This window comes from Temnothorax longispinosus, chromosome 6 (assembly GCF_030848805.1).
Source record: "Temnothorax longispinosus isolate EJ_2023e chromosome 6, Tlon_JGU_v1, whole genome shotgun sequence".
NCBI lineage: Eukaryota > Metazoa > Arthropoda > Insecta > Hymenoptera > Formicidae > Temnothorax > Temnothorax longispinosus.
In genome coordinates, this window is record NC_092363.1 from 1,024,150 (window position 1) to 1,038,285 (window position 14,136).

A 14,136-nucleotide genomic window follows, 5' to 3' on the forward strand; every position below is an offset into this window, starting at 1 on the left:
GCTATCAGTCGGACACTTCATCGTCGAAGATGAAACCAGATCCTTTTCTGTCTTTGATTCTTGCCGCTGTTCTCGGTACTGCAGCCGAGTTGTTTTAACTATTGATCGATCGGTAGAAGGCGACTGCGACGTCTGAATTCTTTAATTCTTTTATAGTTAAATAGAATTGTCACGAAGGTTGAAGTCGCGACAAAGGCAAAAGGTTATACGGTGAAAGACAATTATAATAATTGATCAATTTTAAGGTTTTTTAGAAAAAAAAAAATAAAATTTAATTTGCGTGACGTCACAACGTATATGCATTTACATCATCAGAATCACAGATCACTCTTCGCGCTGTTAAGATATTAACGCGGCATAAACTGGCTTAGTGGCAGAAAGGTTGAATAATAATAACAGCGTGTATCGCTCGATGCAAAAGCTCGACTACGGCGAACGCGTTTCAATTGCTTTAATTGTTTCAAATTATCTCGATATTGCGAGCGATTATAAGAGATCGCGTAATCCGAAACAGTAATTTAATTTATGCCTGCATGTCGAAATTGTCAAGACGTTAACGCGTTCCTTCAGGAAATCACGGATCGGCAAATTTTTTGCAGTTAATCGAGTAAATGTTGACATTGACCCCGACAACGCAAAAAGCAGATGAGAGAATATATAATTCCTCACGCACGTTGGTCGTTCGAACTCTCCTGACTTCCGACCTAAACAAGAATTGCGGCTGTGATTTTGATAATAAAACAAACAAAAAAATTATACACATGCGTTAATACATCTTCTATTAACGCATATTTTAGTTCCGTACAAAAAATTCAAGCGTACGTAAATATGCGTACGAGATAATATCGCATTAGGTGATAATTGCATCGATGATATTAATATATCGTTTTGAGAAGGCACTTAATTTTTTCTCAAGGGCGGTATTTTTACTTTTAATAACTTTGCGCAATAATCTTATTTTAAGAAATAATCTTTTATTGCATCATACACGTATCAAAGCCATATATTAATATTTCTACTTCAAGGATCATCTGTCTTGTGAATAGAAACATTTTAAAATATTTATTTTTACGTAAACGTTTACAATTGCAAAAACTCTGTATATCTTATATCAATATATCTTATAATATACGATAGTCAGTACGAAAGTATAAATGCCTCCCAATAATTTTCTTTCAAATCTGGCGTCATAGAAAATTCGCGTTTTACTAAATTGTTACTTGAAGTCTCTAATAGTTGCACTATGTTGAGTGGTCTTATGATTATTTACGTGAGTGTGTCACACGAGCAGTTTGAACTGGTATGTGTTTCAAATATGCGTAACAGACAAGGGTAGTGATTGAACTTAATTCTTACCGTGGAAGAAGTGAGTCCTATTGAAATTCATTCGCATTTCAGAAATTGTTATCATAAACATTTCTGAGACGCAAATAAATTTCAATGTCATTCAGCAGAAAAAGCAACTCAGCGAGCGATCAGTATTTTTTTTAAATAATTGGAGTCTTGTCTTTAGTTCTTCCTTGAACTGCTTTCCCCGCTGAACGCAGCTACTAGAACTCACTTCTTTCACAGTAATTATAAGAAATTCAACCATTGCCCTTATCTGTTATGCATATCTAAAACACACGCCAGTTTAAACTTCGAACTATTCGTGTGACACATTCACGTAAATGATCACAACACCACTCAACATAGAGACTTTAAGTAACACAACTCAGTAAAACACAAAATTTTCTATGGCGACAGATTCGAAAGAAAAAAATTAGAAGGCATTACGTATAAATGTAAAATTGTATGTGTGTGATAATCATAGATACACAACGTGCAATAAATAAAATTTTCAAAGCAGAAACTTGTTTATTTCTCTTTTGTCAGTGATTGGCAGAATTATGAGAAGAAGAAAAGAAGAAAAAAACGGTGGAAAAAAATTGAGAGATTTATATCACGTGTGTTCCTTATTGCTTATCACAATACGTGTATGCACATATCACACACGCTCGCATCACGGGGAAGGTTTAAAGGTCAGGCAAATCATAAGGATTCGTGCGCGGATCATCTAATTGTAAGTAGTAACAGGCGAAGCTGTCGTGTCGCAAATCGTACATATGTAATATATATTTACGACTTATATATATGTATATATATATAATTATATATATTTTATATAATCGCGCGCGAGGCCGATATCTGAGACGGCAAATTATAATAATTTAAGCACAAAGTAGCAAAAAAAGTCGACTATCGCCAAAAAGGTCAAGAAATACAAAGATACGGGAAATACGTGATGAAACGTTATTAGATTGTCCTGTTTCTATGGAAATTATCTTGAAATAAAGAAGATTTTTGTATCAAAATTTTTCTTATCAAACAGATGTCAAAGGGGATCAACAGTTTATCGCAACTTTCTTACTTTAATTACTATATATTATCGTATGTCTCTGCAATTAAGCAACAAATTAAGATTCCGTTGAGGTAAAGTCCGCTTGAGATTAACTGAAGAGTATAATTTTGCAACCAAAATTTTTGTATTTGTTTCATAAAATTTGTTAAGAGATCCTTATTTTCAATAAATTTACTATTTGACAGCGATCAGCTGCACAGTATTTTTGTTAAGAGAAAAAAAATCAATGCTAAATCAGCCAAAGAAAAATGCACTGGAAAAATGGAATATTCTACGTAAAGTTTAAAAGCAATTCGAAAATAAAACAGAACATTTTTGAATTGACGCTTATAATTATATCTAATAGTATTTTAATTAATAAGTATGCAACACTTCATGGAGTTACTAGAGGGAGTTACTGTAAAACCGCGTGAAAAAGACAGAAAGGGAGAGGAAAGAGTAGGGAGAAAAGAGGGGCAGGAGGGAATAAGAAGAGAAGAAGTGGAAGAAGTAATCAGCACGGGTATTCTCTACCCGAGCAGAAATTTTGGATAGGCTCTAATGGAGACCTAATAAGCATGCCCTATCGCCTGATTAAGGGCTCATCAGGTAGTTTTTGTTAGGCCCCGATCGTAAATGTAACGTTGAGAATTAAAATTGCCTGATCATGTTTTCCTTATCAGGGCCTCGTGATTACCCCTTGTTGCGCCTTACATTTTCTAACAGAATGCTGGTACACCCAAAAAAAAATTTTTATTACTATTTTTTAACTAAATTTGTTTCTTAAGATGCAGTCTATGATTATAAATATTTTCTCGTATTTGAAATAAAACACTTACCTGGTGGGATTCGAACTCGGGACCTCTGGATCGTGAGCCAACTGCCTTACGCGTGGTAGACTACTTCTTAATTTAATGTAGTATAAGTGTTATATAGTCTACATATGTCATAACCAGCAAAAATATATAATTTTTCAAAAATCATCTCAAGAAACAAATTCAGTTTAAAAAGAGTAATAAAATTTTGAATTGGATATGATATAATATTTCTTAATGTCGGGTGAATGTCATAAACCAGTGTCGGCTCATTACGAAATTTTGTGTTTGTAAATATATTTATGAAAAAAGTATATTTATAAAGTTAAAACATTCGTATCAAATCCTTACACAAGAGCCTCATTAGACAAAAATAAGAAAATCTTTCTTATAGCATCCCTAATAAATAATGATCGGAACCTCATCCGGTTAGCCCTAATAATTGTTGGTGTACGAACTATGATCGAAATCTTCTCACGCAAATTCGTGTCAAAAAACGCTCTTTATCACAATTTCTATTCATAATAAACACTAATTAATATTAACTTTATTTACTAGATGTTTAACCCTCCGTAGTCACACCGGGTCAATTTTACCCGAGCCTCAACTTTGGTCGTAAATATCTTGCGCGTAACTTGAAAATTGGCGGGCATGACGTCCTCTACCTGTAGTTAAAAAAATATTTTTTTTTTTACAAATTTTTCGCGAATTTTTTTTATATGTTAAAAATTCCTGAGGCTCTTTTTTTATAGCAATCAATTTAGCAATATCGCAAGTGCATTCGAGAATTTTTTCAACACAATCGGTGCATGGATAAATGGTCAAATGGCGAACGGTCAAAGTTTGTCTCGGGTCAAAATGACCCAGAGTGACTTCCTTGTTTGAAAAAATAGGCGTGACTACGGAAAATTAATATACTTTGCCACCACTTCGATAACAGAAGCAGATTTACGAAATTGCAGGTTAACATATATTCAGACTAACATTTATCAAACACTATGAGGGAAATGATGGGGACAAGAAAATCAGGCCCGTATAACAATAACCTGAAAAATGTTTGAAAAGAGCATCCCGTTGCGCACCGGATCAGGCACATGTCGGGAATTTGTTATTAGGGCATATAGGCTCGGGTCAAATTGACCCGGTGTGACTTACTGCTTCCCGATCAGGCGCTAACCATACATCGGGCGTGCCTAATCTAATTTCTGCTCGGGTAACTCCTTAACGACAGTTTTGGTATCTTTGCGCACGTATTATATATGGTAAAAAAGCTGCGCAACGATACCATCAAAACTGTCGTTTAAGGAGTTAGAGAATCCCCGTGCAGGGAAATGAGAGAGAAGAAAGCTGCAGGCAGGGATGGACTGACAATTAAAAATGAGGTATGGATTTATGGAGGCGAGAGATTAATGGAAAAAATATGGGAGATATGCGATACAGCATGGAGGACAGCATGGAGGCGAGAGATTGAAGGAAAAAATGCGTGCACGAAGCGGAGAGTGCATAGTCGAAACCGGGATTGAGCAGATCGCGCCTCGCCTGTCAAATATCGTCGAAACCGTGTTGTACTCTTGAAAATCCTAAAAGAAAATCAACGATTGCTAATTAAAAATTGATAGTAACGTATCGTGCGCGATAGCTGGATTACGAATGTATTATATGTTCGGAGAGCTCCGATCACGCACATTTGAGAATCTGAGAGGTTCCGATTTGTCCTTATAAACCTACGGTACGGAGCCGTTGACCTTGCAATAGGACCGCAAATCGTTCAAATTCGGACCCTCGGACCGTCCTATTTCAGTCACGAATTCTGTTATAGAAAATTTAAACGTTAAAAGTTCCGGTGTCACGAGCGGTCTTCACGAGAAAAATAAAGTTGGTAAGTAAATGACAATTAATCGTATAAGACGCATGAAAATCCAAACTTTCAAGATAACTAAATTCTTAATTATCTTGATTATAACTATCTTGATTAAAATAGTTAAATGCTGCAAGAGACTTGAAATTTTACGACATATTTTTAAAACTAATTTCTAGTATTTTTGGTCTTCAGTTTTTCTAATTTTTCTATTTAAGGCTGCGGTCCACTTAACGCTACAAATTCTCTTTTCACTGTCAGAAATAATCTTGTGTAAGAAGAAAGCTAAAGCGTATATAAGTAGGACTGTCGATAGATATTTCTTGCTTTATCTCTTGTGCTTTATAGTTTTCGGTGTCTACGTGTATTAATACCTTGAAATTGATGTCTACGTGTCCCAGGTTGCCGATGACGAGGTCCACATAGTGCGCTTCGTAGTTTTTGGTGTCTAGGTGTATTAATAACTTTAAATCTGAATGTAGGACACGTAGATATCGAATTCAAGGTATTAATACACGTAGACACCGAAAACTATAAAGCACACTATCTGGAACCCGTCATCAGCAACCTGGAACACGTGGACATCGAATTCAAGGTATTAATACACCTGGATACCGAAAACTATGGAGCGCACCATGTGGATCTCGTCATCGGCAACCTGGGACACCTAAACATCGAATTCAAGCTTGATTCGTAAGAATCGACTTACAAATTCCTTAGTGACAGAATTAAAATTATGTCATGACATAATAAAAATTCGCTGAATTAAAATTATGTCTAGACATAATAAAAATTGGACGAATTAAAATTATGTCTAATAAAAATTAGATGAATTAAAATTATGTCTGACAAAAATAATTCCGCATTTTCATTATGTGTATATTCGTATCTTAAATCGAAAACAAATTATGTGTACACATAATAAAAATTGTATGAATTAAAATTATGTGTATATATACACATAATTTTAATTCATACAATTTTTATTATGTGTACACATAATTTGTTTTCGATTTAGGATACGAATATTTTTCCGTTAGTTTGTAAGTTTCATGATTAAAAAGATCATGTCGTATTATTAACATATAACTAAGATTTATAGAATCGTTATTAATTTTATTATATCTCTGTTTTGTAAAAATTATGCACAATATTCCTATGCAAGGATACTTGTTTAATTATTTCTTCCTATTGCATTTAAGGTGATCTTTTCGTGAGAACAAGTATTAGATAGGTACCTAAATTTGATATATGTTAAATATACAGTAATAAGGGGCATGTGTACGAAAAATCAAGTGAGGTTACCGACACTTTACAAGAAATAAGTCATTCTAAATGTGCGTTCGCGGAGCGTGCCATTGTCATTCTATCCTTGTTTACATCTAATGAACGAGAAAGATAGAATGATGCAAATCGCCACGTCCGAGGTTTTCAACAAATAATACATGTACTTAGCGATCAGATGAATACATTATTCATGTCTTAAAATATTCCCTGAAGTTTCCGGATTTCGTACATACCTTGAAAATAAAGGCTTGCCGAATGTTTTGCTCTGATATATGAGGTTAAATAAGTAGTGGTCCAATCGCATATTGCTTTACTCATACTGTCATGCCTGACCTAACCTAAATCGAGTCCAACCGCACTACTATTGTGATATTTTTTTAATTAATAAATAATTAAATACGATTAAATCGTGCGTGTAAAATCATATTGTATTATATTATTATAATTATTGGGATGTGTAATGTTTGTCAATATGTCTGTTTTCAATTACCTCATGACGGACTGTTACTTGACTAGCTGGGTCCGCGAAAGGACCACCTTAAGTATAGAAAAATATACAATTTCTATGTGTTTGCACTTTATATTTAATGAGCAGGCAATTAAATATATATGATTCAATTTGCGTCTATGTCTCTTTATTGACTGACATAGTTATATACTTTTAAATATTTTTTTTTTCTGAAATTCAATCAATTGAATAGCAAAAACTACGTTATCATATTATATATTTTTGGTACGTAGTGTGCAAATGTATTTTGAAATGAAGATTATATATTTTCTACCAAATTATTTACACACACACGTGCGGTTTCAGAGAATCATTTTTCGCCAACTCATAATATGTTCCTACTCAACTGTCAAAATATGAAAGATAATTTTATCTAGTTGTGACATTCGCTCGAATTCTCGAAATAATTTTCAAGGATGTGAGTACGAATATATATATATCGTACTATTTAATATTTATAATAGAAAATTATAAACGATGCGTTATGTATGAGAAATTTAACAGAATTGCTTTTATCAAATAGAATTAATTTGCGATTAGTTGAAGGGAATAAAAGAATAAACAAATCGGGTAAATTTCAGACACGTGTTACAGGTGTCCATCTGTAATTATCAAAAATATCGATACCTGAAGATATCGGTACATATACAGTTGCGAACAACATTCAGTAAGACACGCGAATAAAAATAAATAAAAAATTTTACAGTTAACGACTTATTAACATTAATCATGCTATATTGCGATTATGTTTTATGTTGAAATTGAAAAATATATACAAGGTGTACAGCTGAAAAGGTTACAAATTATTATTTTTAAAAAACTAAGCAAAATATTAAATTGTTGTTTTCTTTAGAAATAATAGTCCGTAACACTTTTAGCTTCATACCTTGTATGTACTATATATACTGTTTATAAGATTATAAGATATATTGTTTATAAGATTAAGATGCGTAACACTACAAAAAGGCGTGATATCCGTACAAAATTACCTTTTTAAAAAAAAAGGTAAAAAAAGGCGCCAAGTTTACGCATAGTAGTGTACCTATATGTTGTTACGTCGAAAAAAAAAGAAAGTGGTAGTATTATACCTCGAAAAAATTTAAGTAACAAGTGGTAGACGTAATCTTTATATCTCGAAAAATCTCGAAAAAATCTAAGCAGTAGTATCTTTATTTCCGAAAAATTATAACCCAAGTGATCTATCAAGACACATCACAAAATTATGTTACCTTATCAAAAAGAAGAGTCGCGCTTCAAGTGATCTATTACAATTACAAAAAAGAAATGATATCTCTTTAAATTACAGCGCCAATTACAGAGAAAACATATATATTGCCTCAAAAAATAATTGTTGCACTACTTTGAAAAATCTTTAAATTGTGTTTAAATTTAACAAGGGAATACAAGATATTTAAATACAAAGTTTACATGTGTATTTTTTAGTGGTCACAAAGAATTACAGAGGTAACAGTACAAAATAAAAATATTTTATTAAAATACATAAATTTTTCTTGTAAAAAAACTTGGCGCTGCTAGACCTCGACATTTTAAATAATCGCGCGAGGTCGGACAGATGTGATTGCTCGACGCAGATCTCTGCGACGAGTCGCGCGATAAAGTGTCCCGGCCGCGCCGTCCGACGCAAACTTGACGGGGCAGGCTCTCAAAAGCGAGCGCGCCGACTGCCGATCAGTTTTCGCGTAGCGATAATCAGTGGCAATGAAATAAATATATTTGCGCGCACAGGTTGTTCTCCGTCACGCAATACGTGTTCTGTACTGATTTCTCAAGCTGTCATGAAATTCTACCGATCGGCGCAGTCAAGGAGAAAACTTTAATCGGCCACGGCGTCGATCATTTTCGTGTGTGCCACGCATTCTTTAGAAAAATTACGTAATACAATTATATAATTTTCATACATGTAATAGTGCGTTTCGAGATTATGGTCAACAATCTGTAATTTTTTGAATTTTTATAAAACGTGGGTTTCTCCTTAATATATTTCAAACAAACAATTGTAGTGTATAAAATCTTGTCAAGAAATTAAATAATTGCTCTAATTAAAATGTGTTCTAATTCATGTAAATTGATGGGAGGAGATATTTTTTAACGAGCCGCAAACAAACGAATAATTAACAAGCATCGAGCACAATGCGAGTGCAGTTTTTCGCTGGCGCGGCGCGCGGGGGTGATTTGTAAGCACACGCGAGTGTGCGAGTGGAAATAGAAATAGCCATTTTGCGTGAAACGAAGATGTGTCGGGAAGTCAGGTGATAACCCACGAAGTAAATCACTGGCTCGAAGGTCCCACCGTGTGCGATAAGGATCGCGTCTGGACATACTAATAACCGCTACTCGTTGTTTGAATAAATCTGTAATGCATTCGTATATACGAGCTGCATTCCTACATAATTCATGCGCGGACGCATCGGTAGCGAGAATTTGTTACTCGTTTCCATAGATAACGGTGCACGATGTAGTGTACGCTGCCAATCGCCTGCTTATTCCGAATTTCAGTTACACTGTTTCTCGGTTTTAGACGAGCGAATTGAAAAGGGAAACGAGCGCATTCCAATTCGTCCAACAAAGTTGCAAAAAAAAAAGAAAAACAAAAGCCTACCGCTGATAAGAGGCACGTATCGTGCCAGATAACTTAAATAATAATAATAATTCAGCAGGAAAAAGAAGAAACGGAAGAGAGATGGATCGAATGTATCGATTTTCGTCTCGAGTCTAATGAGTTATGATGAAAATGGCTGCATTTCGATATTCATTGTCAGTACTAAAAATCTATATATTTTTCTATATTTTACGTCACATACTACAGATTTTCAGTACTGACAGTGAATATCGGAATGTAGCCTACGTATGAGATTAGGGCGCGAGAAATGGTTTGGTTTCCGAGATAAAATATGCATGGAAATATGTTACAGAAATTTCGCTCGTTAAACCATCAGAGACGGAAAAGGAAAGCAGTAAAGAGAGCCACGATTTTGACGCGGGACATTCTCGTGTTGAAATTCGAGGTCTCGATATTAGATGGACACGTATTTAGAGAGGTGAGGCCAATTCAACGATATATCATGCTGCACTTCTGCGTTGTTATCATCCATGCATCATGTCACCCACAGAATAAAAAAACCGCGTACTGTTTGTATGAGAATAAATCATGAGCGTCGCAAACCTGATTTCCTGCTATCTTTTCAATTTTGCGCGACGACAAGGAATAAGCTACGAATAATACCAAACAGAAATGTCGAAAACATTATGTGTTTGCGAGAAATACAATATGTAAATAACATTATAATGTACATTATATAATAAAATATACTGACATAATGTATATTTTAGCAAAGTTAAAAATGTATGTACATAGAATTTACTGCGTTCGCTATTGCGCTTAATTATTATCGATCGGATAGAACAAATAAAGAAACAAAGCATAGGTGAATTAATAGAAAATATATTCTATCGCAGATTGTTTCGAGTGTGTTAGCGTTGAATCATCAAACTCGCGCGAATACAATTTGCATCTTTAAGGTGATCCTAAAGCCGTGATCCTAGCCGGTTTTTTTTCAGTTTTTTTCTTAGCACTAATCTTTTAATTGGCTTTATAGAAATGCAAAATTCTTGTCTAGAATTAAAGTACGCATCAAAATCTAGGTCATGGTGGTCGAATTTATATGTGGTGGTCGTCACGTATAACAAAAAATATTAATTTTTTTTCGTTTTCGATATAAGTTCGACCACCATGACCTAGATTTTGATGCGTACTTTAATTCTAGACAAGAATTTTGCATTTCTATAAAGCCAATAATTAAAAGATCAGTGCTAAGAAAAAAACTGAAAAAAACCGGCTAGGATCACGGCTTTAGGATCACCTTAACAGCAAATGCTAATCCATGTTTTAGCAATCTTCAGTACAAATTTAAGACAGACGGATAGCAAACTGCAGAGAGACGTATGCGATAATCGGTGCAATGAAAAAAAATCTTCGATTAATGATAAAGATTGATTGATTCAGCGCGTGGCCACCTGTGGAAATACATATCTGTCATTTTAACAGATTCGAGGTACGTTAACTGCGTCATTTCTTAATTTCACACTTGAGGCTCGACACGTTTCACAGCCACACGAAATGAATTCCGAGTCAGTGAGTCGTTCGTGTTCTCATCGTCGAAATTAATAGCGCGGCCAGATGGAACTCTTTTAATTACCGATTAATCGTGACTCACGCGGTGTCCCGTGAACGGAAAACGTTTCCAATTCATACGAATTTCGGAATTGGGCAAAATTTCCCTTTATGGACAACGGTGATTACGTTACATTGGCGAAAATTTCCGATCGTGTTTTTGGTAAATTTCTATCTAACGGCAGCGTGTACATATCGCTCTATATATGAAATCCAAATGACAGACAATGAAAAGACATCTGCCAATTAACGAATCGATTAATTGATGATAAACGGGGCTGTATAGGCCTCGTAAACGGCTAATCGTTTGCTCGTTAATTACGAAAGTAACTCCCACCGCAACGACTCATCGTCAAATCTCAAAAAACAATCATGAATCTTTACGCCTTGATTAAGCTGGTGTGAACAAGTGTCAGATGTTCTTCTCGCCTGAGTATCTTTAAAACGGATTTTTGGACTTACAAGCTGTCATTTTCGAATGGAGATTAAAATAAGCATTCAATTTTTTATTTCAGAGACAAATGTTATAGTCTTTTTATACAGGACAGTGATATGAATTATATATATAATAATGCTATATTTAATATACATTTTTAAAAAATTTAATAAATGCATTAAAAATAAAAATTTTTAAAATAATTTACTCATTATAAAATGATCTAAAATTAACGATTTCTCGAAAATTTTATTATAAGATGAATTATCCTATTATATGCGAACAATTATCATAAATACTTAAAATAAAGGGCGGCGGTGTGGTCTAGTGGTAGAGCGCCAGGCTCGTAATCTGAGGAACCAGGTTTGAGTCCACTAGAGCCATGAATCATGGAAAAGTTTTTTTCCGAAAAAACCGCGCCCCTCCGTGCAGATGCGGAGAAAACTGGGCTCCGTCTTTCGGAAGAAACGTTAAACCGTTGGTCCAAAGTAGGAAAGTAGGAAACAGTAAGGTAGTAGGATGACGTGGAGGTTAGGGTTGGATACGTCCCTTCAAAACGCCCTTTAAGGCCCCTTGGGGTATATAAAGTAAAATTCTTTATCTTTTTTTTTTTACTTAAAATAAAATTTGCACTTAATAGAAAAGACTAAAAAACGAGAATGTAGAATACGACACATCTATTAATGAATAAAGTTTACTTGTGATATTTTATTGAAGAAAGCTATTTATTATATTTCGTGCAAGAGCATAATAATTATTAGGGTAGTCCAACAATGCACCATGTAAATTTCAAAGGCTTATATCTTGTTCAATTATTGAGTTGGAGATCTGTGTTTTTGCATACATTTCATGAATTCAGTTGGCTACATACTGTATAAGATGAGTCATAAGTTATTTTTAAAGTTTAGCCACAATTTCGATTTTTTTAAAACAATGTCAAATGATTCATTGTGTACAGGGGCGTGTACACAATGAACCTATAGCCATTTTTAACAATGAATCATGTTTTATATTGTGAATTGTTAGTGTTATTTTAGTTTTACTATGTTCTAAAATGTTTATTTAGGGAAGAGATTGCATTACATTTTTCAACGCAGTAGAGAGTTGCATGCCAGTCATCGTACTTTATGCAAGCAAGCAAATTGCGACGATGTTTTGGAAATTTACACGTTTTCCTAACATTATATTTGCATTCATGATGTGTTTAAAATACTCGCAATTCTAATGCCTCGTGCTTCGGTTATCATCGGCTTATCCGCAGTACTTTTTCGCTTTTGCGATTACGATAATATACGCGCGGTGCTAAAATTTCTCATTTGTTAAGAAGCCGTGCGCTTCACAAAGGTGTACCTTCATATAAACATTATTTGCATTCTATTAAATCCGAGATGAAATCTAATCGTTTGTAGAGGTAGAAACACGTGGAATAAATACGTTTATTTTTAGATATATGCAAAATATCGACTTAACAAAATAGTCAGAGGTAAATGAATGATATGCTTTAAAATAAGTTCAAAATTCAAGAATATAGAATTTTTGCGTTATGAATAAAAAGAAGACAAATTTGAATAAATTTCCATTAACAATAAGATATAGATAAATGACAAAATTTTAATTTTAAAAAGATCAATGTATTTTATGTCTTTACGATCGTAGAATGAATCAGCTGAAATTTACATCTAAAATTATGAAATTGTGAACGATGAAACAGAAATGGGAAGTTCATTCTGCTTATTAAAGTAGATTGCGCAAACATTCTGCACAGATTAATAGACAGATAGCCAAAGGTTCGGGTTGAGACGAGACCAGCATTTCTCACTGGTTTCAGCGTCATACACCGGAAATAAGTTAACGCTGCAAGTTCATACTTTTTAATGAACTATAGCTCAAACGATTGCTCCCTCAGAATCAACAATTGCTCCCTTTTTAAAATTATTATTTTTTGAGATATTTAATAAAAACAAAAAATTTCTAATTTTTATTGAAAAACATATTTATAATAACTCTATGCAACTAAATCCGGCATAGAACGATTGCTCCTTCATTGCTCCATCATAATTTTAATAATTTATTGCATTTTTATTGAAAAATTAACAAATTAATCATTTCACAAGTAACGCCGCCGCCGTCACTATCGGCCGCTTATTGTAACTATGGCAGCCATTGGCGGAAATATTCAAACGTAATATAATAGCTCTATTGTTCATAACTAAATCTCAAAGAGTTTAGTCACTATTATATTACGTTTGAATATTTCCGCCAATGGCTGCCGAGCCATAGTTACAATAGGCGGCCGATAGTGGCGGCGGCGGCGTTACTTGTGAAATTATTAATTTGTTAATTTTTCAATAAAAATGCAATAAATCATTAAAATTATGATGGGGCAATAAGGAGCAATCGTTCTATGCCAGATTTAGTTGCATAGAATTATTATAAATATGTTTTTCAATAAAAATTAGAAATTTTTTGTTTTTATTAAATATTTCAAAAAATAATAATTTTAAAAAGGGAGCAATTGTTGATTCTGAGGAAGCAATTAGGGAGCAATCGTTTGAGCTATAGTCTATAGTTCATTAAAAAATATGAACTTGCAGCGCCAACTTATTTCCGGTCTCTTCGAACCCAGAGCTTCGGAGTTTCGGAGTCGCACACGCACGCTG